At 45.4% G+C, this 8,616-nt stretch overlaps 1 long non-coding RNA gene across 1 annotated transcript; it reads right to left on the reverse strand.

The window, feature by feature from the left end:
- Positions 1 to 2,871: 2,871 nt before the first annotated feature.
- LOC123612931 (uncharacterized) lies at positions 2,872 to 8,320 on the reverse strand. Its single transcript, XR_006720226.2, has 2 exons — positions 7,104 to 8,320; positions 2,872 to 3,836 (listed from the first exon to the last, which is right to left on the reverse strand). It is a non-coding gene; the product is annotated as an uncharacterized LOC123612931 (long non-coding RNA).
- Positions 8,321 to 8,616: the final 296 nt, after the last annotated feature.

Consider the following 8,616-nt stretch of genomic DNA (forward strand, 5'->3'; position numbering starts at 1 on the left):
AGAGTTGACTTTTGTGTATGGTGTGAGGTAGGGGTCTTGTTCTACTTCCCATAATGACAAAGGAAAAACAGCTTTTTCAGCTCCGTTTACTGAACTGTCTCCCCTTCAACCAGTGATGTCCCATCCCACCTCTGTCCTGTGTCGTGTGTGAGTCATGCTTCTGTGGTTCTGTTTCTGGGTTCTCCATCCTGCTCCACTGGCTGTTTGTTATCCTCAGCCCAACACCACACCATCTTACTTGCTAGAGCTTCATGATAATGCTTGATATCTGCTGGACGAATCCGCCCTCCCACGTTATTCTTCTTTAGAATATTCATGGCTATTCTCAGTCCTTCAATCTTCACCATACACATTAGAATTCAAGTGTCAAGTTGCAATTCTGATTGGAGCTGCCTTAAATCTAGAGATCCATTCAGAGAGAATTTGCATGTTCATGCTATTATGATTTTCTACTCATAAACACAGGATATCCACCCATGTATTTGCTCTAGATTTTCTGTGTATGGGTTTCAAACACAATTTCTTAGATTTGTTCTAAAGTAACTTACAGTTTTTTTTCTAATACAAATTTTGTTTTGCTGTTCAGTTTTGTAAATCAATGTTATGCCCAGCCAACTTGCTAAATATCTATTAATAATAATTTATAGACATTAGTGTTATTTCGATAGACTATAATATCTACAAACAATATGATGTGTAGACACAAATATTTGCATATCTGCAAATAATGACAAATTTCCCTTTTTCTGTTCTATGTGATTCCTTTTTCTATACAATGTGAAAAAGAAGCATAGAAATATGGGGCATTCTTGTCTTATTGCTGATTTTAAAGTGGATATTTCCATGTTTCATCACTAGAATGATTCATTATGTATATTTTAAGGTACCCTTTATCAGGTGAAGAACATTTACTCTTACTCCTAGTTTAATAAGAAAGTTTTTATTTTTCATCATGGTTAATTTTATAAGATGCTTTCTTGACTTCTACTGAGATGATTCTCCTCTCAAAACAATGACATTTTCAGATTTTCAAACATTAAATTTTCCTTGTATTGGTAGATAACTCCTAGGTATTGGTTATCTTCATTTTTGTACGCTCTGCGATTCAGCTTGCTAATGTTTTGTCAGCAGTCCAGCTTCATAAGTGAGATGGGCCAGCAGTTTGGTTTTCTTGTCTTTGTCCCTAGTTTCAAGGTCATACCTAGCTTATACAATGAGCAAAGGCCAGTTATTTCAAACGAATTAATTTTCTATCTCCCTTGATTGACATTCTCAAGTTACCCCAGCCAGCTTGGTAAGCAAGAGAGGAAGGAGCTCAAGAAGTGGTGAGGAGGCATTGTAACACATTATTAAGATTTTTTGGTAGTGCCTGTCTGGTTTTGGTATCAGGGTGACGGTGGCTTTATAGAATGTGTTTGGGAATGAGGTATCACCTCACACCAGTCAGAATGGCCATCATTCAAAAGTCCACAAATGATAAATGCTGGAGAGGCTGTGGAGAAAAGGGAACTCTTCTACACTGCTGGTGGGAATGCAGTTTGGTGCAGCCACTGTGGAAAACAGTATGGAGACTCATCAAAAAACTAAAAATAGACTTACCATATGATCCAGCAATCCCACTCCTGGGCATATATCCAGAGGGATCCTTAATTCAAAAAGACATCTGCACCCCAGTGTTCATAGCAGCACTATTTACAATAGGCAAGACATGGAAACAACCTAAATGTCCATCAACAGATGACTGGATAAAGAAGCTGCGGTGTATTTATACAATGAAATACTACTCAGCCATAAAAAAGAATAAAATAATGCCATTTGCAGCAACATGGATGGACCTAGAGAATGTCACTCTAAGTGAAGTAAGCCAGAAAGAGAAAGAAAAATACTATATAAAATCACTCATATGTGGAATCTAAAAAAAAAAAAAAAGACAAATGAACTTATATATAAAACAGAAACAGACTCACAGACATAGGAACAAACTTATGGTTACCGGGGGGGAAAGTGGTGGGAAGGGATAAATTGGGAGTTCAAGATTTGCAGATTTGCAAATTTATAGTGTAGAGCACAGGGAACTATATACGATATTTTATAGTAGCTCATGGTGAAAAAGAACATGAAAACAAATATATGCATATTTATGTATGAATGAAGCATTGTGCTGTACACCAGATATTGACACAACATTGTAAACTGGCTATAATTCAATTAAAAATAAAAAGACATGAACAAGCACCTGTTTTATAAAGACAGCCTTTTTTTGGTGTTTTGCAGCCTTGACTGCAAATTAGGATCACCTGGAGAGCTATACGAGCCATGCCTATGGCAGGCACACCCGGGCCAATTAGATTAGAAGCTCTGGGGTTGCGCCCAGCCATTGTACTTATTAAAAAGCCTTCTAGAGCAATTCTAACCTGTAGCCAGGATTAGAAGCACTAACATGTGAGAATCTGGATTTTCCTTTCCAGAAAACAGTCTCAACAATTATCAACCAGTGGGTGCCGACTGCTGGAGTATTTCTGAGTGGTACGGTGGTGCTGATCTCAGCACCAACAACACAGGCACGCGACGGTTCACGATTGAATAAATTATGGTTCATTTATTCAGTGAAACCTATGCAGCCACCAAGTTCTTCAAAGACATCAGTGATCTAGAGTTCATGCAGATAAAAACACAGGTGCTGATCATGGCATCTCATAAAATACTTAGATATAGAAAAAAGATGGATGGATTAGCAACAGATTACCTCATTAATTGCTTTGTGTTGAGAGTAAGAATAGTTTTAGTTTGCTTTTATGGGCTTTCCCCCTAGCTGTTTGAAACGCAGGGGAAGCTCTTAGGCAAAAGGGAAAAAAAAATAAATGCAAAATATAATGAGACAGGTACATATTAGCTTATTTTATTTAAGACACTTTTGTTACCAGGAAAATCTACTCATATTAGCGCTAGTTCCTGTATGTCCTGTACACACACCCAAGAACTGAACACAGTCAAGCTGGCGTAGAACTGGGACCCACAGCTTCCGGCGCAGCCCCTCATCCGGGCTCCTGTCTGTCTCCCTCTCTGAGAAACTGCTCCCGCTTCAGTCTCCCCGGATGTCCCGTTTGCCCAAGTCCAAAGCTTGCCATGGAGGGTCTCGGATGTCAGTCGTGACCACACAATCTTTGGATTCAGGGCCATCCCTTTGGACAAGTTGCTCATCCTCCCCAAAGCTTAGTTTGTCATTTATAGACAGAGACATAACTGGACAACCTCAACTATTTCTAGCAAAGTGCCTGTTGTATCATAAACAGTCAGCAGATATTTGCTCTAAGACGTCTATGGTCACTGCTTGTCGATGTGTGATTAAACCTCAGTGCTCCCCCACGGACAGGGCAGTGAGGGCGCTCTGCGGGAGGGGGGGTACAACATCATGGACCCACCTCGGCACCCAGGGGAGCCAGGAGGACGGAGGCTGACGGGCGGAGGGGAGGTGGCAGCTGGAAGGATGGGCTCCCTGGTAGGTCAGCTGGATGGGTTAGGCTGGAAGGACCGGAACCCGGAGCCCTTCCCGATTCTGGAAACTGAGGCTGGAGGGACAGTGGCCACCCCTCACCTTTGCCATCACTGAGCTATTACCACGAATGAGCCTGCAGTTCCCAGCTCAGACTGAGCCCTGACTGACAGAGGATGGAGGGCAGACGCTGCGGCAGGCTGTCCCCAGCACAGGCCCCGGGTCTCAGGAACATTTCATGTCGGTCTGGAGGAAGGGGAGTCGGTGCCGGTGCCGGGGACCATTTGCTGTCTGGTGTGTTTCAGAATCCAACGTGGGTCGTTTCAGCTCAGTCTTCCTCGCCCTTGCCGATTGTGAAGATAATGAGAGCATTTCAGGGTTTATGATATACAAATGCAGCACATCAAATGAAGAGTTCCTTTTAGAATCTGGTTTCCCGTCTGTATTCTTTTTTTTTTTTTTTTTTTTTTTGGCTGCATAACAAGTTACCAAAAACCTTAGCAACTTAGGGACTTAAATGGATTCTTGTATACTCATGCTCACAGCAACGTTATTCACAATAGTCCAAAGGTGGAAACAACCCAAATGCGCATCAGCAGGTAAATGGATAAACAAAATGTGGTCTAACCGTACACTGGAATATTTTTCAGCCATAAAAATGAGTGAAATTCTGACACATGCCACAGCATGGATGAACCTGAGACATTATGCTAAATAAAATAAACCAGACACAAAGAAACAGGGAGGTGCGTATAGCCCAATGGTGGGGCGCATGCTTAGCGTGCACGAGGTCCTGGGTTCAGTCCCCAGTACCTCCATTAAAATAAATAAATAAGTAAAATACAGCTTTTTTAAAAAGCCACATACTGTGGGTTTCCACTATGTGACACACTTAGAACAGACAAATTCCTAGAGACAGAAAGTAGAACAGAGGTCACCGGGCTCAGGGAGGGAGGGTGGGGAGTCACGGTTTAATGCGGACAGCTTCAGTTTGAGATGGTGAAAAATGTCTGGAAATGTGGCGACAGTTGCACAGCAGCACTTAATGCCACTGAATTGTATATTTTAAAATGATTAAAATGGTCAATTTCATATGTGTATATTTTGTAACAAATAAACCTAAACAAACCAACAAACAAAACCCCAACATTTCTGACCTCACAGTTTCCATCGAGCTCAACACATGTCAGCTTGATCCTGGATTTCCAAGTTGCCATCAAGCTGTCAGCCGACTGTGTCCTCACCTGGAGGCTTAGCTGAGAAAAGACCCACATCCACACATCCCTCAGGTTGTTGACAGAATGTACTTCCTGGAGGTCACAGGAGAACTATGTCCCCATTGTCCTTCTAGCTGTCAGTTGGGGATGACCCTCTGCTTCTGGAGGTTACCGTCATGCCCTTGCCACGTGGCCCCCTTTGCAGGCCCCTCAGAGTTCCAACCTCTCACTCCAGGAAGGTCTCAGTCCCTTGAAGGACTCAACTGATTAGGCCAGGCTCACCGGGATTCTCTGCCTGTTGATTAACTTCAGGTCAACTGATCAGTAACCTACTCACAGGCATGCTATCCCATCACAGTCACAGTTTCTGCTGGAAATCTGGGGTGGGGGTAGGGGGTATAAAGGGCATGCCCACCAGGGGATGGGAATCTTGGGGTCATTAGTGTTCTGCTACCAGCCCTGCCCGTGCATGTGAGAAGCCCCACTAAGTCGGATTTAAGCCACAATAACCAGGTACTCCTCCACTTGGCCTGTAGAGCCTCCTGAGAAAGCAGGTTTTATCGTGAGATGTAGAAGGAATGAAAAGATGGTCTTCACCCTTCCGCAGGGCCAGCCTGCCTTGAAGACCTCTGAAGCATCATTTGCAGGACACAGGCAGCTGGAAAGTCCAGTGTGAGCCACCCCATCTCTCTGGGAAAGGGAACCTCTCGTGGTTTTCAATGAGCTGTGCTTGCTGGCTTGATAGTCTGGCCCCAGCTGTTGCCTGAACTTAAAAGTGAAAAACTGGGTCACGCTAACACTTTTGGGCTTGTGAAATAGTTCTCTCTGCTGACCGTCCTGTCTGAGCTGTTGACACTGTCAGTGCTCGTCGGGTCGGCGGGACAGTGGTCTCTCCCAAAGGTGCCTGTGAGAACCATGGGGACCCTTAAGAAACCAGTGCCTGGGCCCTACCCACCCAGACCAGCTGTATCCCATCCTCCAGGGTGTTCGCAGCACCACTCATGTGACCCTAATGGCCAGAACCGCTAGCTGGGATAATCATGTGGGGGACAAGTCCTAATAAGATAACAATTAGAATTCCAGCTGCTTTCATTGAAAGCGTGTTCGGCTTATTAGAACAAGAAGAGAAGCCCGGCAGGGAGTGGGGATACAGCTTGGAAAGGACTTGGTTTCGGGTGATGGGGCAGAGGATGGCTTGTCCTCAGGACATCCAGAGTCAGAGGGGGAGGACTCACAGGGCGTCCCTCAGTGTGGGCGCCAGAGACACCGCCGGTCGTACGCAAGGTCGGTGCAGCCCTCGTGGAGCTGGCGGTCTCCTGGGAACGCACAGCCGCCACATGACGGTCCCAAAGGCTGCTCAGATCCTGGCTAAGTTCTGTTTTTTTAACTGGAGCACAACAGGATTCAACCCTGCAACTTTGCACTTTCTAGGTGAGAAAGTTGTACCACAGTGTGATAAGAGAAAGCATATCTTTTTCTCCTAGAAATTTATGAATGAAATAATAGACTGTCTTGGGTTTGCTTTAAAATCATCTGGGGCAGGTGTGTGTGTGTGCATGTGTGTGTGTCAGGGGGAGGGGCCGGTAGGCACAACAAGATTAGCCCGAGTGTGACTGGTCCCAGGTGAGTGATGATTGCACAAGAAGGGTGGTTCATTGCACCGTTCTCCCCACTTCTGTCCGTTTGAAATTTTCAGTAATAAAATGTTAACAAAATTAAATTAAATTGATGAATCAAGAGACAAAAGAATAACATATCAATTGAAAGTGTAAAGGTAAGTGAAGAAGAAACAGCTGAGACCCCAAAGTTACACCATCTCTGCGTAGCCCAATTCTGCATCTTGTATCAAGCTTACCCCAGCACCTCCTTTCCAGCTGACTGTATCAGTCTCTGTTCGCAAATGCTCATTAAACCAGCTGGGGGAGGGTGTAGTACAAGTGGCAGAGCATGAGTTTAGCAAGCATGAGGTCCTGGGTTCAATCCCCAGTACCTCCTCCAAAAGTAAATGAATAAACCTAATTACCTCCCTCCCCTAAAAAACAAATAAATAAAAATTAAAATCCTACTCCCCTGCTGCTGAGTTAAATAAGCCATCCATGAACTGGTGACCAGTGGTCGCTACATACTTATCTTAGAATCACAATTCGAAATTTTTGAAATTATGCCTGGACCCTATGATGGCATGCTTGTATTTACCAAGTTTCTTATATGCAGAAAATTAAGCTATGTTTCAAAAAAAAAAAAAAAAAACAGAGATACCCTGAGCGGCAGTAACCATGAAAGGTGACCTCTGGTCTCAGGTGACCTCATTTGATGGGACCAGCATGCAGCCCACGGGTGTGTATCCGTGTATCCGGTGAGACCCCGTCAAGAGGGGAAAGTGAAGCACTTACCTAGAGCAACATGGACCATGGAGACGGCGGGGGCCTGACTCAGGGCACCGGGCTCAGGCTGGACTCCGTGAGGTCTGCCCTCTCGCCGCACAGTGAGAGAGGTGGACCGGGAGCCCTCTGTCCCAGCGGTGGGGAGAGGCTCCTTCAAACTCCCTGGAAGCAAAGTTGTGCTGTCCCTCAAGACGATTGGTCAAAATCAAGAGCCCAGCAGTGTCCTCCCAGAGGCACTGGCCTTTCCTGTTTCTCCATCATCAGCCCTTAGAAAGAAGTGTCTTCTCAAAACATCGCCCAAGTCCCTTCATCTCGTTCGACTCCTTGGCAACTTCCAAGTTTCTAGATCTGTTTTTCTCTCTCCAATCACTTCCTCTTGCGAACAAATTGTTCATAACATGACAAGGAAAAAACACCTCTCTTCGCACACCTCCCTCTTCCTAAGTGATTCCCAAGGCAATGGTGTGGGGCTACATCTAGGAAATAAACAGGATGTACCTTGAATTACAGGCGCTCCTAGTTTCGGAGGATTCTGTCACCCGGGGCTCCAGCAGGAACACAGGGAAGAGAACCAGTAGAACATGGGCGGAGGGAGGAGGATAGGGACAGAAAGTCTAAGGAATGGCTTGGCCATCATGAGGCTGTCGGGTCTGAAGTCCAGCGGGCAGGCCAGCAGGAAGAGCAGGCTGGAAATGTGGGCAGGAGCTGAGGCTGTGGTCTTGAGGCCAGAACCTTTTCTTCCTCGAGGAAACCTCAGATTTGTTCTCAAGACCTTCAACTGATTGGACGATGCCCACCCACATGGTGGAGGGTAATCACCTTGACTTAACCGTGTCTTCAAAACACCTGCACAGCAAGACCTGGATCTGGCGACACAAGGCATCCTCTTCCAATCCCTGTCCCTTCAGACACCCCATCTCCTCTCTGGAGACAAGCACAGTGACAAGTTCCAAGGGCATCCTTCCAGAGACATCCACAAATATTGCACAAGGAATGCGGATGCTGGCAGGCTCTGCGGGCCATTCCGCATTTTGCTCTCCTTGCACTTACCAGTGTGTATTAGAGACACACAGCAGTAAGTAGAGAGCTGCCGTACCCCTGAGCAGCTGCATCGTCTTACTCTGTTGTGGCCCCATGACGACCTAGTTCATTGTTTCTCCTGTCAGCAGCTGGTTTCCAGTCCTTTGCTCTGACCATACCCTGGTGATTAACCCGCACACATACCCATTCACCAAGATGTTTGTTGGGTAAATTCCTGGGAGGGTAATTCCCAAGTCAAAGGGAATGGGAGTTTCAGACTTGACAGGGATTGTCCAACCGCCATGCAGAGAGGTTTAACCAACGTGCACGCCCATCAGAAGAGTGCCAGGTGCCTTGCCAGTAGTGTTACAGAGAAAGACAAGCTGTGTCTCGTTGCTTAAGTTTGCACCCTCTTACAGGTTTGGGCACATTTTACATGTTTACTGGCCATTAGTATCTATAGGTCTTGCTTATTTCTCTGCTTATTGATCTTTTCCTTTTT

The sequence above is a fragment of the Camelus bactrianus genome, chromosome 3 (genome assembly GCF_048773025.1).
Source record: "Camelus bactrianus isolate YW-2024 breed Bactrian camel chromosome 3, ASM4877302v1, whole genome shotgun sequence".
NCBI classification, from domain to species: domain Eukaryota; kingdom Metazoa; phylum Chordata; class Mammalia; order Artiodactyla; family Camelidae; genus Camelus; species Camelus bactrianus.